The sequence below is a fragment of the Micropterus dolomieu genome, linkage group LG22 (assembly GCF_021292245.1).
Source record: "Micropterus dolomieu isolate WLL.071019.BEF.003 ecotype Adirondacks linkage group LG22, ASM2129224v1, whole genome shotgun sequence".
Taxonomy (NCBI): domain Eukaryota; kingdom Metazoa; phylum Chordata; class Actinopteri; order Centrarchiformes; family Centrarchidae; genus Micropterus; species Micropterus dolomieu.
The window spans coordinates 17721537-17743805 of NC_060171.1; positions in this window are offsets into that span (position 1 = coordinate 17721537).

Consider the following 22269-nt stretch of genomic DNA (forward strand, 5'->3'; position numbering starts at 1 on the left):
AATTCATGGTGGAGTGAGGAGCTTTCAATAGAGAGGCATCTTTATTTGGAGAGGGAGGCCATTTTAGACGCAAAACTGAACTCCCACTCTGGCTAGTAATGTGTAATGTGACTCTGACCCTGAGATGAGAGAAGTGGATATGGTTCAGCGGGCCTTGTAAGCGCGGGCTTTGCTGACAGACAAATCAAAATTATTGTGACCAAAACAAACTGATTCACAAGCTTCAGAGAGCACATGATAATATTTGTAACAGTAATTAATTTTGAGATAGATGAAAACAAGTGGATGATTTCTAAAAGTCTAGATTGAGCCCTTAAGGCTTTTTAGTCTTTAAGTAAAAACCATCAGGGACATTATGTTTTAGGAATGTTTGAAGGTCAGTCAATAATAATCTCTTTACAGATGTTGTAATGGCTGTCATTATAACTTGGCCATCACAATAACCTATCAGAGATGAGCTCTCTCTCTCTCTGTCTCTCTTTCTCTCTCTCTCTCTCTCTCTCTCTCTGTGTTTGAGCTTGTGTTGTCTGCAGATGAAAAATGTAGGACGTGTGTTGCACTGTAGCTTGCGCAGAGCAGAGGGGGAACCCAGGTGTTGGAGTGTTTTTACTGCCTCTGTAGAGAGGAAGGGTGGGAGAGCGAGGGCAGATGACCTGGAGGGGGTTCAGAGGCAGGGGCTGTGCTTGGGAGACCTTCACAGCCTGCCTCAGGGGAATACAGCCACTGCTTATCTCTTCCTACACTTTTACTTCTTTTTTATCCTCTTCCACAGTACTGCTTTCATTTCCCTTTCCTCTCAGTTTAGGAGGACGAGTACTCTAGCATTATTTCCTACCAACGCCAGCCATTGTATTATCTGCTGACACGCACGGAAATGCTCCTTTCTTCTCTTTTACAGCAAATATTTGAACCTGGCTGAATTATAAATCTTAGTGTTGAAGCACTCTGGGATTAGTGTGTCTTTAATCATTGAATGAGTCCCGGCCAATTTGGAGCACAACACACGCATATACACACAGGACGACGCTACAAAGAAATAGTATTATCATGATGACATTAATGGTTCTACACAAGACCTCTTTTCTTGTATTCAGTTTGAAAGCTTGGTAACAGTGGCTCTGTTCCTGTAGTGACTACAGTAGGTTTTAATCCTCCTACAGTATATGACAGGCTTGCCCTCACCTTGCCCAGCACTTAAAGAAGCAATCTTTCAAAAAGTCCCCTTAAAGCCTATGTGAATGTACATCTGTGCAGAGGAGAGTGCAGTATGCTGATGGAGAATGGGCCCATTCCTGATGTAAATGAAGAGATGCATATCAGTGTTAATCCATTGCTTTGTAGTCACAGCCATACCCAAAGTCTGTCTAATTTCCCTCACACTCCCTTTTGCAGCCAGAAGTGTATCGATCGTCAGTAATTGAAGTGTACTTGATAATCCGTAAGGCAACAGGGGAGAGGGAGACCCTCAACTCTCACATCGATGCACAGAGTATGGGGCTGTAGGGTTGTGTGTATTTGAGTGTGAGTGTGTGGTGCAGGGGGGCTCTCTAATGTATGGGCGGGTAAGGCAACACCCCCCTCACGGCTTCTTCTCAGCTGATTAAACTCATTGAGAGCCAGACAAGTGGAACAAATAGATATAAAGGTTTGCCTGGCAGCTTACAGCCATTCAGATTTCTTCATTGAAACAGCAAGCACCACATCTACATGGCCTGCTTTATGCTAACATTAAGCAACTGGAGTGCCTGTTATTTGAAATGAGGCATACATTATGCACCACGCTCACTAAGATATCTCAGGTGGAAACTTTAAGAACACAAATAGATACATTTTCTTTGGGACCAATTAAATGTGCATTTCACAATCAATTTTGGGATTTCTTTTAAAAAAACAACAGCAGCCTGAAAGCACAATGTGTTGTTTGCAGCGTTGGCTAGTAATGTGTTATTTGTTACTGTAATAATTTGGATAAAAGTAACATTACCGATTTGAAAAAGTGTTTACTTTCGCAATCAATCAGCCAAAATAGTAGAATATTAACAGCGAGAAATTTGCATTTTTCACCTTTCTCCATCACACCACATCCATTTGTTATTTTCATAACAGGTTGGTCTGTCTATAATAAATCTGTTTGTGTTTCCAACCTGTTTTATGAGAATGATTTTGGAAGACTAACAAACCTGTCTTTTAAAGTGATGGTGCTATTTATAAAGGGCAAGGAGCAGGTAATAGATTTTTATTTGTTGTTACGCAATAAACAATTAGGAACAAGATGCATCAAGAGAAACATTTTTTTCTGCTGTCTACACAGGTTTGATTGAGAGATTATGATCATTTGTGTTTTTGAGTTTACGAATTGTTGGCAGTAGGTTTGAATAAATTACTATAAAATTTGAATAATTTAATTTATTAAATTAAATTAATATTATTTCATATGAGATCGATACAACCTTTTGAATGATGCAAATTGCATCAATGATATATGATGCAAAATAGTGATATATTGTCTGTCTTTTGTTTTGTTTTTTTTAATGTAGAGGATTGAGTCATGACAGTAACATTTGTTTTTGTTTTGAAGATGTGATGCAAGTGTGAAAGAACAGATTATTTGCAGTACTTGATGGCGAGAAAAACAGCCCTGGCATCCTCAAGTCTGAGCCCGAACAGTGATTATGGTCTCTCTGCGGATGTGGGAATAGTCACTAGACGGCTGGTGGCATAATAAAGGGCATGCAGATTAAAGATGATTAAGAAAATGTCTCAACTGTAAATGTTACGAGATGATATTGAGATATTGGAAGTCGTATTCTTACAATGATGATTAGGACTATGCTGTATAGTTACATAATGGTGGTTTTTCTCTGGTAATGATGATGACTGTATCATCAAAAACGATGCTGTCTGTCAATCTATTTGTCTCTATCTGTCTCACTGTTGACTTCATTATACACTGTTACTCTGCGTCTGTGTCTCACTATTTTAGACTACGAGAAGATATACATAGAAAATTATAAGCTTAGCTTGTCACGGTGCATTTATGTAAGTAGGACAAGTTGAAAAGGAACTGCACAGAAGTTTTATCATAAAAAGGGCCCATGATTTAATTGCTCTAGGCCTGGTGGGTCACCAGGGGTCAGGTGAAAGGACAGGCCTGGAGTTTCCCTTTACAGATAATTTATCACTACTCTGTGGCACCTATTCACTCCCACTAAAGAGCTTTTACCATTAAGGCTCCGTTATTCAGGTTTTCAGGATTTTTGCCAACTCACCTCGTTCACAGCAAGGCCATTATATATTTATAGCACACTCATGGTGAGAACTACCACATTTAAAATCATGAAACGGACTTTAAAAAACCAGCGCTTAGACAAAAAAAAAAGTAAATCAACACCAAGGTTGACAGATGAGTCAGGCTGCAGACCAAAGTATCCAAAGTCCACAACAAAGACCCAAGTCTAATTCTTATTTAAATAAACTGGTAATGAAAGCTATCTTTGGTATTAATATTTTTTGTTATGCTTCATAGTTTTACCATAGTTGGACATGATCGAAATTATGTCCCATAACCACATCTTGTTCGGGTCTTTACACCCAAACCTCGTACATTTGAGTCTCTCTGCCTTATCACTTATACACACACCCACACACACAACAACATACAGAAACACGTACATACACAGAAAGAGAGAGAGGTGTTTCACACAGAGACTCACTCTGCAGAGGAAATAAGAAATAACCATAACTCCTTCCACTGCCAGCCTGCCCTACATGACCCCTGTTTTAAGTGGGTAGCAGGTAATTGCTGAGGCAGTGTTACCCATCAGCCTACAAGTCCATGTGTGCCTTATGTGTCATCTCTATTTATTATATTCTGCACGCTCTCTGGGTCTTGGTAATCAATTTCACAAGGATACAGGGCTGATATCAGCTGCCGTGCACATTATGAGGCGAGCCCTCCTCTTATCAAGTGCAGAATTGCTGGCTAGAGGTCATGAACAGATAAACAGGGATGTAACACAACTCCCCCACTCACCTGCCCCCCAGTGAACACAAAGGTGGGAAGGTGATGTTGTGAGGGGGGGTTCAAAGAACAAAACACCCAGCAAGGAAAAGGTTGTGACCCTTGTAAGGTGCCTCTTGTTACGCCCAACCTTCAGAGTTTCATCACCAGTGCCTCTGTCTGCTTAATAATTCGGAATCTCCCATCTCATCTCTCTCTTGAGTCAGCGTATGTGTGCATATGAGGGTGTCCACATGTCTGTGTGCGGTGGAGGGGTGGTTTTATGAGGCCTGCAGACACCCTCTCTCTGATTATCTCCAAGCACTCTTTGCAGACCTTTATAGACCAACCATAACTCCATCAATCATTTGCCCTGCCTTCATTCTCCTCAGGCTGCCCCATGTCCCACCTCACCACTGCTGGGCTAATATTACATAAAATTGTGTGTCTGTAGTGGTATGCACTCACTTAAAAAACAAAGCGATTTCTTCCTCTTAATCTTGGGGGTTTATAATATACATATTCATAACGTTTAGAGGGTAGAGAGTCAGATGTAGTAAAATCGAACTCAGTACTTTACCACACTATTTTTTTCTTGACATCAGATCGATTTAGCTGCAGAATTGAGTTATTAGCCAGCCCCAGTTGGTGAGAGAATTGAGAATCTATGTTTAAACATGTTTGCAGCTCTGAAGGAGAGATGTCAGACTAAGAAAGTGTTTATAGAGATCATTTGTGGTCATTGGACAAGTCGTGCAGTACTAAAAATGTCATGCAGTTGCATCAGCCTTAGTAAACATTAATTATGAGTCCATCTTTGTTTACTTATCCCTACACCCCACACTGGCAGCTGTGCATATTTGCCAAGAGGATTGGATCTCCATGTCCCTATATTTTGGTGATGTGCCTATACTGTCGAGCTTGTGTATTTGAGGAAAGATGTATTAATCACTAAACGGGTCAGCACTGTGATAAACATTTAAATACTGAAATCCTAAAAAGCTAAAGAATAGCTCTTTGAAAGACGCTAGATGGACAAAAACATTTTTTGTGCACTCCACTATTTTCCACATTCAAAGTTTAGCTCTGGTCACCTGCCTTTTGTTGTAGACATGTCTCTGGCTCCCTCACCCTGCCCCCGCTGTGTAGCTGACCTTGTACAGCCTTTCCAGGCCAAAGACTTGATGAGTGTTTTTTTTAGCCCATCCCCCAACATCCCTCGGCATGTGCGCTGCACATCCGCTCTGTCATTAAACCCTCCACCCATGGCTTTAGGACCTAACCATATGGTGCAGCTAGTGGAGTGTTGCAAGAAAGGCTTGGCTTTGGTCATAATCTGATGAATCTTTCTCAGAAAAGAGGTTTACTATGACATCACAACCAATCGTCTGGACAACAATCTGCACTGGTGTGTGTGTGTGTGTGTGTGTGTGTGTGTGTGTGTGTGTGTGGGTGTGGGTGTATGCACATGGGCTTCTTGCATATTTTTGTGTGCCCACATTAAAAGTGACAAATTAAGAAGCATGACAGCAGTACTCAAGAGAAAAGTAAGTGACTTACTGCAGGACTCAATTTGTACTGAATATTCCTATAAATAAATTGAAAAGCACTTGTTTACATTATTTGGTCAAATAAAAAAAATAAAAAAACTTCCTGCAACACCTTTTTTCACTTTAATGTTTCTTTATGGTTGTATAATTGTCTAGACTATCTAACCACATTGACTTATGTTATAATGTTAAATGCCTGAAAGGACATATGAAATGGTTTAAGAGCCCTGGTACCTTGTACAAGATGAAAGGTTGCCCTTGGAGTCGTTAAAGGCATGTTCAATAGCCACATGAACAATAGTTGCTAGTTTCACAGTTAAGACATGACCAGTTGTCTGGCAACATGTTTAGTATGCAGCTAGCAGAGCGTATCACACACAAAGATGGAAGAGATTTTCTGTGGCTCACACAATCCAAAAGAAGCTATCAATTCCCTGACATAAGAGTGAATGGATATGGTTGATGTCCAGGCGATGTTATCGGTATCCACATGCTAAATCCATGAGGGAAACAAGACAGCGAGGTCCATGCTTGTATTGCCTGTGAGAAAACAGTGTAAATGAAATGCATGCTCTTTGTAGAGTTATCATGGGTCATGGACGTGTGTGTGAGTGATCAAGGAAGAGAGAGAGAGAGAGAGAGGTGCATGGGGTTTGTTATATAATGCTTCTGAACCAGTTTTAGTAGATTTGAGTAGGTCACACTGTGACATCTCTGGACTGACAGATGTGCTTATTGGGGGGACAAATCCTGTTCAAATTTGGTAAATCTGGTATTTTATAGGCCATAGTGCTGCATTATGCAGTTGATGTCAGGTCATGTTGGTTATTATCAGAGCAGTGTTTTCTTTTCAATATTATTACTCTGTTTATAGCGACCTACTGACCCAAAAAGGCAAAAAACCAAATGTGGTCACAAAACATAAGCTCATTTCCCCTTGGAAATTTCAATGAGTGTAATATCAGAGGCAGCTTAAGGACAGATAAATGTTCGCTAGTAATTTGAAATGTGTACAATTAATCCACATTCCATCATGCTGCATTGCTAACTGAAACATTAAGATATAAAAATATCTTTGCTCTCCCTTTTTCCAAAACACTACTAATGATTTCGTGAGCTGTAAGTTTCAAAGTTCACAGAGTCCATCCACACAAAAAAAACATACTAGCATTTAGTCTAATAGGCCTAGAGGCCTCTTGACTTTCTCATTTAGCTCTTTTGTGCATGTCAGAGTAAGGGGCAAAGGGGGAACACGGGGCCGTAAGCAGTAATTTCACCGGAGTGAAGTGTATTGCAGATGGGAATTATTAATTTGTATCTGTTTTGCCTCAGTTCTACCACTTACTGAAGAGGGGAAAAGTGTCATTCTATTCAATTTTTGTGTTTCTGAAGTCTCTGGTCTCGAGCACAGCCTGGTCCAGGGTCGTGAGTGTTAAATGTCAAGCCTTGTACTGAGCTGTCAAAGAACAGAATAGGCCTGGGATGATTGATGACTGGAGAGCCTGAAACCAAAGCCTCCCAATTGCAAATGCTACCTTGCGTCAGTCTTCTTACCCCCCGCTTTCTCACTCCTGATAGTTGCTCACTATAGGGCCAGGGCAGCTCCCACATGCACATTCACACAGTCACACACACACAGTCATGCCTCCACATACTAGCATCACCTAAAAATGTTTTTCTCCGCACACAGCCAGGAGTTTTCTGTATGTATGTGGGTAGATCCCTTGCAAAGTCTCAAAGCGTTTAATCCCACTAAAAAAAAGTGAATCACTGCTTTCATTTCAGGAGGTTTTGCTTTTGTGACTCCGGCTGTGACATTTGTAGTAATGGGGGGTTGTCAGAATCCAGAGGACTGCAAAATAAGTTAGACAATAACTGAATAACTTGGAGTTCTGGGCTGTGATGACAAGATTATTAATGGCTCAGGCTAGACCGTACTTAGCCCCATGCATATTCAGTGGAACCGTACAGATGGGCTTCTGGCTGTGAAAAGTTTCTGCTGTCTGCTATAGGCCTACAGTTCAACATCTTAAATTCTGTCATTTAGCCTAAAAAATCTCCATAGTAAAATACGTACTACAGATAAATCACAGTAGTAGCATACATTTAATATAATAAGAATCTAATGGTTTTTTAATTAATTAATATAATCACATTTTTACATTAGGTTCTATTTAAATTGAAAATTGTATTTATATACCCTTCCCTCAGATCTTTAAGAGCTTAATAAAACATAGATTTAAATAAGCAGAAAGACAAAGTATGCGCTTTAATGTTGAAAATTGCCTCTGGGTGCTCATATGTTCAAAGTAATTATTGTATATTGATGGCCCATGGAATCTAACAAAGTGCAAATATTTATGTGTACAAGCCTGTGACAGCTTTAACAAGGAGCACCTCTGATGAAGATATCTCCCTGAACACATAAATGATCAAAGACTGTCATAGCATTACAATAGTTCCATTTGTCTGCCTTGGCAGGGACATACATCCTGCTAACCGGATGGTTAATCAGAGACTCCCTCTATCATCTTCATCAGGATTGCCTGTGGTTTCGGGGAATGTGTAAAAAACGCGCTCACATTTCTTTATCTGCCTTTCTCCCACCGCCACTCACTTGTCCCCCAGATGCTATCTTTTCTCCAAGCACTGCCTATTTAGCAGATCAACGAATTACCCTCAATGCACAAATTACAATTGATCACAGCTTTATTTAGTCTTTGAGGGAGAAAAGCGCAAAGTATAAAGCAGTGGTTCCAGTGTGACAATTGTTGTTGTCGGGGCATATGATACTCCTACACATGTCAGTCTGAAGTCCCCTATTAAAGCAAGCATCATTTCACTCACCTGAAGCAGAGAGCAAAGAGGCTGTGAAATCACAGCATCAGAACAGCTCAACACCTGCCAATCTGACCCGCAGTCACAGGCCACGCTCCTCTTGCCCACATTAATAACACAGATAAACATAAAGCTAAATACCAGGTCATGCTCTGTTAACTTTTATGTGGTTAAGAATGATTGGCTTTTTGCTTCACTACACCAGAGGGATCAAAGTACCTGGGAAGGATATCAGAGCGTTAGCCTCCCAATAGAAATCCCGCTCTGTTCCTTTTACCTTCCATGCATATATAATTGTCAGTGTTCCCTCTCAGCGCTACCTGCAACCTCTGTGGACATCTCACACACAATTTTGTGTGAGATGTACTTAAATGCCTTGGCAAGGGGGCTGCAGTGGGACTGTTTGACTATGTATGCAAAACATATATGTATATATATATATATATATATATATATATATATATATATATATACATATTATAGCATTGTAATGTATAATTAATACATCTCCTTTTTTAAAATACAAATACTGCATTACCTATTGTTAGCATTTAAGGTCAATTGTCTGTAAATCCTTTGTTATGCAATTATTATATTATGTCTCACCTATATTTATTCTGTCGTTTGTTAAGTAGTATTAATAATTATTTGTAGACAGTTGAAAAACTGGTGTATGATATGAATTAAAATTAGGCTGACAGTGATTTAGTAATAAAAATAAATGTTGTATATTTTAGTATCAGTTTTTAAAACTCAAATGTGTGGCCGGTCCGTTACTGCAGTGTGATTTGTTTAACTAGTACCCCTACCAAAGAACCATATTTCACAGCTTGACATTTAAAAGGGTGGAATTGAAGGTCGTTAAGGGGCAGGGGATGCGGGCAGACGTCTGCAACTGTTTGTTTACCAAACCGCTCATTGGTGTCAGACTTCCTGACATTCTTGTACCTTATCTTCACTATTCTGAAGTCTGCAAACTGGTGCCAGTGAACAAGGGGATGTGTGAGGTCTACTTCCATGGTACTGCATTGCACTCACACCGGGACGGAGTCCAAAAGAGCCAGGCTTGTGCTTTTGAGGAGTCGGGGGTCAGGAGAGATTAACCCATGTGATCCGGCAGCGCTGGGAGAAATTTGACTGAGTGTGGAGCAGAGGTGCTGCAGAGGGCACTGCAGGCCGGAACAGGTTCAGCCCCTGCTTGCTTATCCCTGGGCCCCACTGTCGACAAAGCTCCCTTGGTCAAAGAGTGCTGAGAGTGGTGTAAAAAGCGTGTTTACAATTCGAGGAGGTCAAGGACTTGAGGACAGATAACTATTAACAGAATAATGCCACAGTCATTCAAAAGACGGGGCAGCGCGGATGCTGGTTTGGAGTGAAGGTGCAAATAATCTCAGAAGACCATCTCACCCAATCAGTTTATCATAACAGTTCAGTTACAAAAAAAAGATCATTTAAAAAGTGAAACTTTAATAATAAGAACATTTAATATTTCGAATGATAAGCAACATAAATTGGCATTCCTTTACAGACTAGAACAATATACATAAATCACGACAGGACACTGTTTCAGGGATAATGTATTGAACTGACCGACCCAGAACATTATGTTTAAGCTGCCACTCGCTTGCCAATGTGTAATGGTTTTCTTGTCGACTCATTCTTTATCATTTGACTTTATTTAAATATAGACTCAGAGGCACTTTTGAGCCAGCTGGCAAGGGTGATAATCTCCAGACCTTGAAGTATTCTTCTTTTTTTTTTTTTTACAGCACATGAAGGATCGATTACACACGCCTGAGTAAGTAGGTGACAAAAACACGGTGGAGTTCTTCGCCCTATGGATCGACGGGGCAGCTGCGAGGTTGTCAGTCACGACGATGAGCGGTGTCACACTTCTTTGAGGTCTCTGGCTTCTTTAAGGCCTGTGATCAGACCAACTTGGATCCTTCCGTATCCGTGCAGAACAACATCAGTGACAGGTGGTCTGCCATTTTAGTGTGAATTGCATCCCTACAACAAATTCACTGAGGAAATAAACAGGAGCCAGTGGAGGAGAATTTCATTTCTTCTTCAAATTCTTCTTACATTACCCTGCAGGATTAGAGCACAGTAAAACTGCAGTAGATGCCAGCGAAGGACTAATGTAATTTCACTGTGTGTTTCCAGTGGCTGACAGCTACGACTGACATCTCCCCTAAAGGTTTGGTGACCTCCATTCTTGCTCAAACCTGTCTAAACATACTATCTTCACATTGTTCCAGGGGTTAGCAATGTGAAGCAGCTGTTTCCCTGTATATGAGTTCAGTCTGAGCTTCACCCTGCAACAACCCCCTTCCCACTCCTCCTTCTCCTCCTCCTCCTCTTCTTCTCTCCTCTTTTTCTCACTCTCTCTTACAGTTACAAATACAAAAAACACTGTTTCTGTCATCCTCACACAATCGTCTCTATTAGGATGCGTTGTCTCCTAATGTACTGCAGCTCTGGCACTTGAGAGTAATTATTGCTTCAAGTCAAACATCATTATGACTCGATCAATAAAGGCAATGCAGATAAATGTAAAGGAGTAAAATATAGACATAGAACTGAAGGTTTCAGAAGGCAATCATAAGGAATGGTTGTATTTTTCTGCCTTCATCTTTCAGCTAATATAAAAAAACACTGTATAATTTAAATTCATGTATGGTTCATAAGAGAACATGTTATTTTACCATGTAATTTTACATTCTCTCATATTTCCTTTTGTCATCTGCAGATGTTTTCTAATAGCAACTGACTGATGTGGGTCTTTTCCAAGGAAAAAGTGTTTTGTTTTTTTCTCAGGCTAAAGATGTTAAAAATTTTTGCTGTTTATGTTTCATGCAGTGTTGCCCTCACTTTCTGTTGCAATCCAGCATGAATTCATATTAAATTTGACTGCATCCATCAGCACCTCCCTGGCAGCACAGTCGTCTGGCTCTCTGTGTTTAATCTATTAAAGTGCACCCTTGCCTTTTTTCCATGACATTGAGAATCCGAAACTGGCTTTGAGCTGACATCATGTTTGAGGATCAGACTGCCATTGACACGGGCACAGTCATATCTCCTTGTCTTATTGATGCCACGACTTTAAGGTTATTGAGCTGGGGGTTTTTTTATTTTTTGTTTTTTGTTGTTGCATAATCCTTCTCTTTCAAAATAATACTGGAATTGTTATATGTGGTGACAGCGAGAGACGTATACACTAAACTAGATCATAATCTTGCAACTAATATAAACTGTAATCAAATTAGTGGCATATACGGGTGATAAACCCATAACTGTTGCATGAACCCTTAAGCCAATTACTGCAGATGCTTAACTAATATATTTATTCTTATATATCTCATATATATTGCTAGTTGATAATAGTCACTGAACCTGTACACAAGTCATTAAAGGTTAGACAGCATTATTTACAATGCAGACCACCCTCCTTCCTCAAAAACATTCTATGTCTGTCAGAAAGTGATGCACTTCCAGGTTTAGGGGTTTTTTGAAAATAAACTGGGAAAATTAATATGCATTTTTATGAATAAAGCCTCATTTTCTAACATTAAACATCACTGTCATTGTATGTTAGGGTATTGTGGGCGCAAAACCATAGCAATGACTGCTTATCACCAAAGGTTTCACCAAAATCAAGATAAACTGGAATCTTCTTTTTTACACAATAGTTTGGAAAGAACTGCAAGTGAAATTCGAAACTCTCTTGACATTATTTTACATTCAATGTCTTTGTATTGGCATCAGCAAAAAAAAAGAAAGGAACAACTGCCAGTGACGTGATTAGCCTAAGCAATGCTGTAACAAGGAGAGAAAAGAAAGCGGCAGTAGCTGGTACTTTAAAGTGTCAGAGTCTTTGTAGCAATGACTAGTTTATGATGCTGATGTCAAGCATCACACTCAATGAGGCCTTTGTCCCAGGCTGAGACCAGGGCAGTGGGAAAACTGCCCACTCTTAGTCGGCAGGCCCATCCATCTTTCCATGAGGCCTTGCCGTCCCCTTTGCACCAAAACTCTTGTGTATTAAAGATCTCTTGGGTTAATGCGCTGGAAAATTGGCTTGCATTTTTATTGGTGGAGGCCAGCTAAATGAAAGAAAAACAACTCATGGAGGGTAGAAGAGGACGAGAAAAATATCTGGAGGAGTGATTGTGGAGGGCAGGCCCTCAAAGACTTGTTTCCTGTGACTTCGTTAGAAGAGAGCCCTGTGTCTGACACGCCACACATGATATTGTGCTCGGGCTGAGTGTAGCTCCATCCATTTATCATTACCGTCATAACCTGTGGTTGCTACTGCTGAAGTATTGACCTGGTCATGATGTCTGTAATAGGACATTAGAAATAAATCTAAAGGGAACACCAGTGACAATTGAAACAGTACAAGGAATATTATATTTTTATCCTGTTTCACCTCTACAATCAAATATCAATCTCATGTTAAATTAATCAACACTATTTTATTATTTTTTTCAGTTTTGGATATTGTAAATCTATTAAAATCAGTGCCAGCTAACTCATCTATTTCCTCAAATCAGACTTTTACCTCTGATGGTCTTATTGACACGTGCAGACTGCTTGTGTCACCTATTTCCTCTCATTCATTTTGATGAAGGAGCTTAAGTCAAACCTCAGCACGGAACACATCAGTGCGATCAATGAGCGCGGAGTGACTGACCTACTGGACACATTTATGGGTGTGGGAGGCTAATTAGGAACCACTTCCCAGGCTTGGAAAGACAAGCCCACAGAACAGCTGCTGGTCAGCACTGGACTCCTATCCATGGGTCAAAAAGGTGGCAGCTCGTCACGGACAGTGACACAGCTATAGGTCTTGAGAGGCCAATTTACTTAATGGCTAGCCCTAGGGCTGGGGACTCCCAGTATTTCTTTACTTGGACACTTGTAGATGACAGTGCAGGAGCCAAAACGATCCACTTTATCACAGCCGGTCTCAAAGGAGAGCCCTGACTAGAGCCGTTTTACTGGAGAATATTTTGTCTTTCAAAGTGAATTTAATGAAGTCTGGTGTTGAAAGTTGTGATGGTAAGTTATTAAAAACTTGTTTTCATTGGGATTTAATGCTACATAAACCATTATTAAGTTTGAAATTGTCTGCAATAGTTCAAAGCAAAATATTTGTTTCAATGGTGTGAGAATTTTATTTTGTCAAAAGTAGCTGTAGAGGGATTTGTGTCTGACGTGGTCATTGACATCAGCGATCTTAACTGTAGCGTTTACTATTTCTTTTGTTTTCACGATCATGCCCCAGAGGGTCAAAATGCTTTAGTCCCAGATGTCTCTTAACACACAGATGTTACAGTAACACTGGCAGGAAATCATGCCCAAACATCACCTTTGACCCCACATGTCAGCTGATCCACCATCACCTCTTTTGAGATAGACTCTCAACTTCTATAAATTACCAGATTTTCCCACCATGTCCATCCATTCACTTTGTCTGGCTCCAGCCATTTTCCACTACAGACCTTGCGGTCAACTAATAGTGATTGCACAGTTGCTGAAAATCTGTCCCCTTGGGTTCACAGAGGTCAAAGGGCTCACACTAGGGTCAGAGCCTGTCTTTATGTCTCTTCCCACCAAAGGCTTTGTGATGAATAGAGAGCCCCAGGAAACAAAAGCTTTCAGCAAAGACAAGCAACTTTGCTCAATACATCAGCACCTCCACTCACCGCCACCCCCCTGGTAAAAACACACTTTCTAACTGAGATAATATGCGATTGAGAGGGAGCAAAATCCACAAAGGCATTTAAAGCAAGCAAAGATGAGAAGTGAAATTGACCATTTGATATTGAGACCCGGGAAGGAAACCAACACAGCATTACTATGCACCAAAAGACAATTGGCTGTTATCATATAAAACACATGTTTTGCAGATATATACTGTATTTCTTTGAGACAACCATTTAAAAAAAAATAAATTAATTAAATAGAGCTTTCCAGCTGCAAATTAGATGGACATTTTCCTTTTTTGGAACGAAAATCTGCATTATCATTGCAATGTTTTTTACAGCTCTATTAGGGGCCTTTAGTTTGAGCTTCTGAAACACCTTTTCTTCCTCAACTTGTTTTCTCTATCATTGCATTTGACCCTTGTAAAACTGTATCAGCAAACTAATAACCAGGCTAGCCTCTAATCTACTTCCTTTGTTCCCTTCTCTTCTTATAATGTGTTGCAGATTCCAGAGGTTGAAACTGGCAGGGAGATTTTAAGCAAATGGCATCTGGTTAAAGGTCAGATTCGGGGGCCCAGTGGGTGAAAGGTTGAATAACTCCAAGGAAGGTAGTGACCACGTCTTTTGGGGAGATGTTTTAGAGTGTGTTTCCTTATCCTAAGATCCACCAAATCCTGTAAAATCTTAATTAAGTTCTGATTTCTTTATGTATAATTCTGTGGTTAGAGAAACTACTTTCAGTTAAGCAAAAACTTGTATTTGTATTGTAAACAAATTTGAAAATGATGCTGTTTATGTCAAAATGTTACTCTTTAATCAGTTATTTGCAACTGGTTGGTCAGGTCAGTTGTAGATATTGTTTTGTTTTAGATATATGGGGATTCTTCACATAGATTAATTGGTTTTTTTTTGTTGTTTTTTTTTAAAGTGAAGAAAAAAGTTAGGTGAAGGGATCACAGTCTTGAGTTCAAACTGCAGGTGTGTAAAATGGAACATGCACTTTTCTTTTAAATTAGGCATTCAGGGCTTGGAGAGAGCGGTTGGGAAATTAGTGGAATAACTGGTTGATTCTAACCAGATGATTGCTTCAGTTGGACACCAGAGAGTTTTCATTAGGTCCCTAATTTATAAGCCTCCCTCTGCATTCCAGCCCATGGACCAACTGCCCCAGGTCTTAAAGACCTCCTTTAGCCTTTGCTCCCTGCAAAAGTTGTTGCCGTGCACTTTGAAATTTACAAATGACATTATGACAGAGTTAAACTTGATATTCAAATGTTATCTTCATGCAAGTTTATTATTGATGATGATATGTTATGATAATATATGTTAATATGACAATCATCAAGTGGAAGTAAGCAAGCAGTACATAGTACATCTACTATGCAGCTACTATACATCCTCATCAGCCAGCTCTGTATGTGTCAATTATATATATCATAAATCATGAAGCCGCTAAACCTCTGCTGTAGGGGTTTTCTATAGAGGTTGCAGTAAAAGGATTTTTAAACTTTTACATTTTTGATCCCATCTTCCTCAGAAATACATTAGGGCACTGTGATAGAAACTTTATTTATTAGGGACAGTTTGATAGTCAACATTTAAATACCAGAGTTAGTAAAGATAGTAAAGACATTGACCCATTTCCATCTGCATTTCTTTGCCAGAATTTTAAAATTACTCTAATTTCATATATCAGTTTGCTTCATGCAAACACACATCATTTTTGTACCAGATCTCAAACACCAATTGGCAGAGCAACAGAAACAGGTGACCACAGATATGTCAAAACACGTTTTAGATGGAAACTCTTGTGGATTGCTGATGTAAGATGCACAATGTTGACAAGGACCTGGACAGATTTAACACAGTCTTTCCTCACCTGCGTTGTCAGGTATTAATGCATTGCTGATAAGCCTGAGGTCTCTGATTATTACAGTTTAATTTCCACTAATCAGCATAGGTTAGTTAGTAACCAAATAATAATACAATCTCTAGAGCTACTGTGTTAATGATGTGTTACATACGGTATCTTTTATTATGCAGATTAACATTTTACAAGTGGTTCAGCCTATTACTGATACATGGGTGCAGTAATTTTATGTATTTGGCATTGTTCACAAAAGAAATCTACTGACAAACAGCCAGAAACGAAACGAACGGTCATTAAAATATCAACAATTCTAATTAATTTACTACATTCACTGATTGAAATGGCTGTAAATGTGGATGTCTTTCATTGGGCCTATTTTATAAACTAATTCACAATTAAAAGACACATTCTCACCTCCCTACAACGTGAAACAAGCTGACTGAATAGTTTGGGATTTTCTTTTTTATATGACTGTAGTGTTATGCACCGAAGTCCAGCTCGTCTGTTGCATCTAAGCTGGACATCACGGACTGTGTAAAGTTTACATATGTTGGGTCACCTCAGAAAAGCCTTATTTTACTTCAAATAAAATTATTAACCACGTTTTGGTCAGTCATTGAAAGACAAAATCATCATTGCCTCTTCATCCATATATTAATAATACAATGAATTCTTTATGAAATTGATTATCCCACCCAAGGCTGCGATCATGCCCAACTGATAAAATGTCACAGTACATGCAGTGAAGTACACATAGCGATGCGAAGCCTGCGCCTGTCACAGATGAATGTGTTACATATGTTATATTTATAGACTCTTCTACCAAAATATTGACCCGCTGTCAGCTTTTTCCAAGGGCATACAGACTGTTCCTCTAACTTGAGCATCACCCTGGGTCGCTCTAATGGCTGATGACATATAAACCTTCAACCACTGTTCAGGATGTTTTTCCCCTTAAAAGTTCACTTTGATAAATGAACATGTGTGGGTGTGCGCCACTAAAACTATACTGAAGGAGAGATCTGTTCAGTCCTGTACAAACATACACAAACATGTTTTTTAAGGCCTCATTAAACATTATATGTTTGTAACAATTTTTATTTGCTGCTGAAGAACAATAATTGCATTTTGTCAAAAGTGACTCATACTGGCATGGTAGAGTGGCAGTCTGCTTAAAAACATTTGGCGGAGCAGATTACAAATGTTTACACCAAAGTCTTGGCTTAATATGGAAATGTCTTGATCCAGTTAGTTTAGTATAGACTGCAAGGCTTTCCAATTCATCGTAAGAACATTTCTAAAATAAGCCACAGTTTCCCTATAATGTCACTGTCGATGGTGTTTGTAAACACAGGGATGGATGCAGGCGGGCCATGTGCCTCTGCTAATGATGCTGTTGGAAGGGAGGGAAACCTATGGGAGGCCCCATGCTGCTGCTTAACTCTCTCTTAGCTGCCAGGTCATGTGTGATTAAGAGGTTTGTGTTACCTGGAGCCCTGCTGAGGAACTTTCCCCTGGAGGGAAGTTTGTCTCGTCCACCTAATCTGAAGAGGCCACGGATGGATACAGCACCATTTACTGGTAGTTTTATCACTATTTTTCCCAGGGGAACTCTCTCAGGCTTCATATTCAATTTAGTAACCAGGCAGGAGCTTATTCACCACTGTAGATTAAAAGCTGGTTATATGTTGGACTCAATTTTACATTACAGATAAATGCTCTGTGTGAGGTACATTTCTGTAGGTTATATGTTAAAAGGAGAGCAAGCATATATTATTTCACTTTCTGACAGAAAAGTTTATGCATGCAATGTAGTTAAAATTAAATTGTGTTGGAGTGACAATTCAAATGTTTTCATTCAGAATGAGCAAAAAAAAAAAAACACATAGACCATACATGTACAGTAATTACTAACACAATGATCCATTTATAAACCTGTCAATAGGTTTCAAATGAACATCCAGAAGATGCTTGTCCCCTGTTTTTATTGACCAAGGATAATAAATAGTCTTCAAATTGTCCCTGAAATTGTGTCCAACAGTGATTACAACTGGCATCACGCTGTGTTTGTGTGCAATGGGGCAGGGGTGGAGATGAGCGGGCGGGGTGGAGAGGGATAGAGCTGAGACAGTAGTGGGTTAGGAGGTGGCATGCAGAACAAAGAAAGAGTATCACAGAGAGAGAAGTGTAAGCATGACCATGCTCCTGTCCTTGTTTGTAAAGTGATGAATGAGAGGATGGTGCGGGGCTGGAGGCGCTATTTGAAAGTTGTCTTTAAAGACGCTGTCCATGATCCAACTGTACAGCAATGGTAGTCCCACCACAAAAAGTCAAATCAACAGCCTTGGAAACTACTGTCCTTTTCACATTAATTGTTGGTTATTAATGTTTTCTGATTCTGTAAATGGTTTGTTTGTTTTGGCAGACAGCCAACAAAATCTTCAATTTTGTAGGAAAATATACCTGTCATGCAAACTTGCGGATTGCATCTTTAAAATCAAGTGCCATCTCATCCTTGACTTAACTTTATCAAACAAATGAATGAATAAATTAATAATAAATCCAAATGACATGTTTTTAGATTCAAAGCAGACAGCCAACAAAATGTTTACAGCAACTGCACGCACCCGTTTTCTTAATTTCTGTTTTCTAAAGGCTGCACATTCTTAACTTTTATTTTTAGATTTAATGTCGAACAATGAATGGGTTCAGTGTAACAATGTCAAAGGAATCAGATTTAATGATTACTCCAATCCTGCAGCCAGACCACCTCCACTTGTGCCAAAGTGGTTGTGGTTCAAAGAGAGAGCACCGAGGAGACAACTGATATTGTCAGCATGTTGAGTTGTTGCAGTGTTTTGAGTGGGAGAGGGAGAACCAGGGGAGACCCAAACAGGACAGGGCCACGAGTTCCGCCAGCTGCACCCTGTCTTTGAGGAGGGGACGGAGAAGTTCTCATTGAGGTTGGCAAACGCTGGCTCGTAAACTTTCCCCTGTCTTTCCCTTTGATTTTCCTTGGACATCTGCCTGGCCCTCCCATCAGGAATGTGCAGCAGCTGTTTGCTGCAAGTGTCTTCGCCGTGTGAACTCAGACTTGTGCACGGGTCCTGGCTTAATGAATTGAGCCAATTCAAACTGGGTCGCCTGGGACACTGGGCCCTGGTGCATAACTCTTCTCCGGGGATGACAAGCAACCTCAGAGAAAGAGGCTGGGAAATGTATATTATAGAGGTTAACCATTTGCCCTCGTACTGTAATTGGCTTAGATTGTCTAGGAACCGGATTTGCAGGGGCAAAACCTGTGCCTTGCTGCAGTGCAAAGGTTCAACCGCAGCCGACATTGTGTGATCTTAGTATGTGTGTGAGAGAGAGAGAGTGAGAGAGAGAGAACGTGTAAACGTGAGTCAAACGCATGGGCAGACAGCAGACACACAGAAAGAGCATAACAAGGCGTGAGGCAGATATAGTTTGTTTGACATTGTGTTATACTGCAGCTTGTTGTTGAACTGGCTAGTTATACAGCTGTGCCAATAAAAGTTGTGAAAGCATGATGATGTCATTTCCAAAAAGTGTATCCTTAAAGTATGTGTTACATACTACACTGAATCAGAACAGATTTTGCATTATGATTTTATTATAGTATTTCTTGTCAGGCTGCAGTTGAGAAACTGGTGTTTTTGTCTCGTACGGCAAACTCATAAACTGTATGCAGGTTACGCTAGCTGTGAAATTCTTTCATGCAAAAAGGAATTACTTTTTTTTTTTTCTAAGCCAATGACAGGTCCAGACTTTACTCACAATGCTCATCCAGACGTTAGACTAAGACAGACAAAAGGATTACTGATAACGCGGACAGTCTTCATTCAAGAAGAGCTGGCAAAGTTGACCGACGGGGAGAAGAATCTGATGCTGCTTGTTTGTTTGAACGAGGAGATTAAGGAGAGTGAGAACACAGAATTCAGGGAATTAAATACCACTGAGAGATTGCCATCTCTGTCAAGCCAATGAGGCCCCTTCTTCAGAGCGCCTGGACCATTGGCTTTATTGTAACTAGAAAAGGCTGTCTTTAAAACTGGCAATAAACTCCTGACTGCTAGCAAAAAAACAACAACATATAAGCATGTCGTTTATGATATTTCATGAAAGACCATTTCTGGATACTGATGAGCCCTCCGTGTTCATTTGTTTTTTGTCTTGGCGTTGTTGTTTTTTTCTTGTGTATTCCTGTATGGCATGCAGCGCAGTGAGGGGAACTCCATGAGCCATGATGAGTTGTTTAAAATCTAATCAGAAACTAACAAGTCCCTGGTTATTTGTTTCTGCCTCAATACTTGAGAGTTCCCAGATGTTGTGGAAGGTAGGGAGTCGATTGTTTATACAGCGGCGAATCTCACCCAAACACACACATTCTATCAGCCTTCATGGCTATCTATCAAGGGAGGCACAAGTTACAGTTTTTCTGAAGTCAGGCAGGCACAAAAGCCCTTCAGCAGCAAATTACAACTCCCACCCCACCTGCTGAAGCCAGCGTGCTGGCGGCGCAGTGTTCAGACGGTAACCTGCCTGCGATCGATCGGTTGTTGTTGCAGCTGTGCTCTGGTTGATGGTTTATTTAAGCGGCTCCACATGCTTGTTGAGGGGAAGGCAGCTGAATACATAAAACAGGCTCTCAGAACCACGTTGTGGTCCGGCTAAGAGTAAATGGAATAATAAAAACCAAATGGTTTCATCCCATGTTGTAGGCTCATAAATCCAGGAAGTTGCTTCTTACCTTTATGATCCATAATGTAGCATGTTAGGTTTTGTGGGATGACTACTGACTTTAAGACAGCATGTCTGTTCAGCTGGATGAGCACTAAATGTAGATGTAGTTAACTGTAACTTTCATCTGTATTTAATCTACTAATACAGCATTCAATTAAAAAAAAAAAAAAAAAAAAAACATAAAATGAAGTGACTCAAACAGATGAGCTTCAGTTGACAAAATTTGTCTGTAGCTGCTTAGGTCCACATATTTCAGCAATCTGTATTCAAATATCTTTGTCTATGAAGAAAAAATTATCAAACACAGTTTGAGCCATAAGAATATCAGATCGTAGGGGAACTGTGCCAGTGATACCCATGTTCAGCCCTGAGTGATTTTAGTCCTCTGTTTAGTCAGCTAGGCTTCAAGGTCAAGCCTTGACTCTCTTCAGAGAGGTCAGTGACATCCCCTCTGCATTCACACTGTTTCCTTCCCTTCAGCCAGAGGGGAGGATGTATCTCCAACTTCCTGCTGCCATACACACAGACAGGAAATTAGTAATTTGCTGTGCTATGCCTGACATTTCAACTGTTCAAAGTTACGTGCTGCAGCTGCAGGACTGTAAGGGTTTCTTTGCTTTACTGCACACTACCAACTTGAGTTTTTGTTTTCCTTTTTTACAGAAACACGTAAGTATCAGTGAGAAAAACACTGTTTGAAAAAAGGTTAAAGGATAACCAATTCTTAGATTTCAGTCACTACTAATAATTAAAAATCAACTGATTACTTTTGAAATAATAATCCTTTGAACTATTGCACGTGGTAATATTTGAAATTGTAGATACACCTGTTATGAAGTATTACTGCTGTTCTTCTTATCAACCTGTCAGAAGCATTGGAGACAATTGATGACATGCTGTTCCTACAAACATTTGAAGACACAGCTTTTGTCTCCTTTTTTTCTTGGCCAGCACCAGATTTTATTGCCCTTTAACTTACCAAACTAACCAGAAAACTTAATTAGTCATAAATTAAGCTGAAGCATATATAAGCAATGGTCATAACGTATCCCTCTATTATAGTTACTGTAAATAGTTCAGATGACTGCAAGGCCATCAGTCAGCAATGTTTAGAAATCCTATTGCCATTCTTGCATTATACAGGAGATGTATTGGACAAAAATCATTACAGTAAAGCAGTTCAATGATCTGAACCAGATTATGTCTCAAAATCCTTGAAATTTTCCTGTAAAATTACAGTAATGGTATTGTGTGAACGTGGAGCTTAAATCCACACTCACCCAAAATCTCTGCCATCTGGTTACTTTTACGTGATGTGTGTGCTCATGGTGCTGTCACAATGTGCTCTTTTTAAACTCTCATTAGATCCCTCAGATTTACAGTGTAGTGAAACATTGTATTATTTGCCCACTAACTATTAATAAAATATTGCCAACACCTTATGTTATGAAACGTTAGAAAATGGTGCAAAGTGCTGCCAATTCCAAAAACCTGTAAATAAGAGGGACTTCATAACCGTTTGTTGTCGTATGT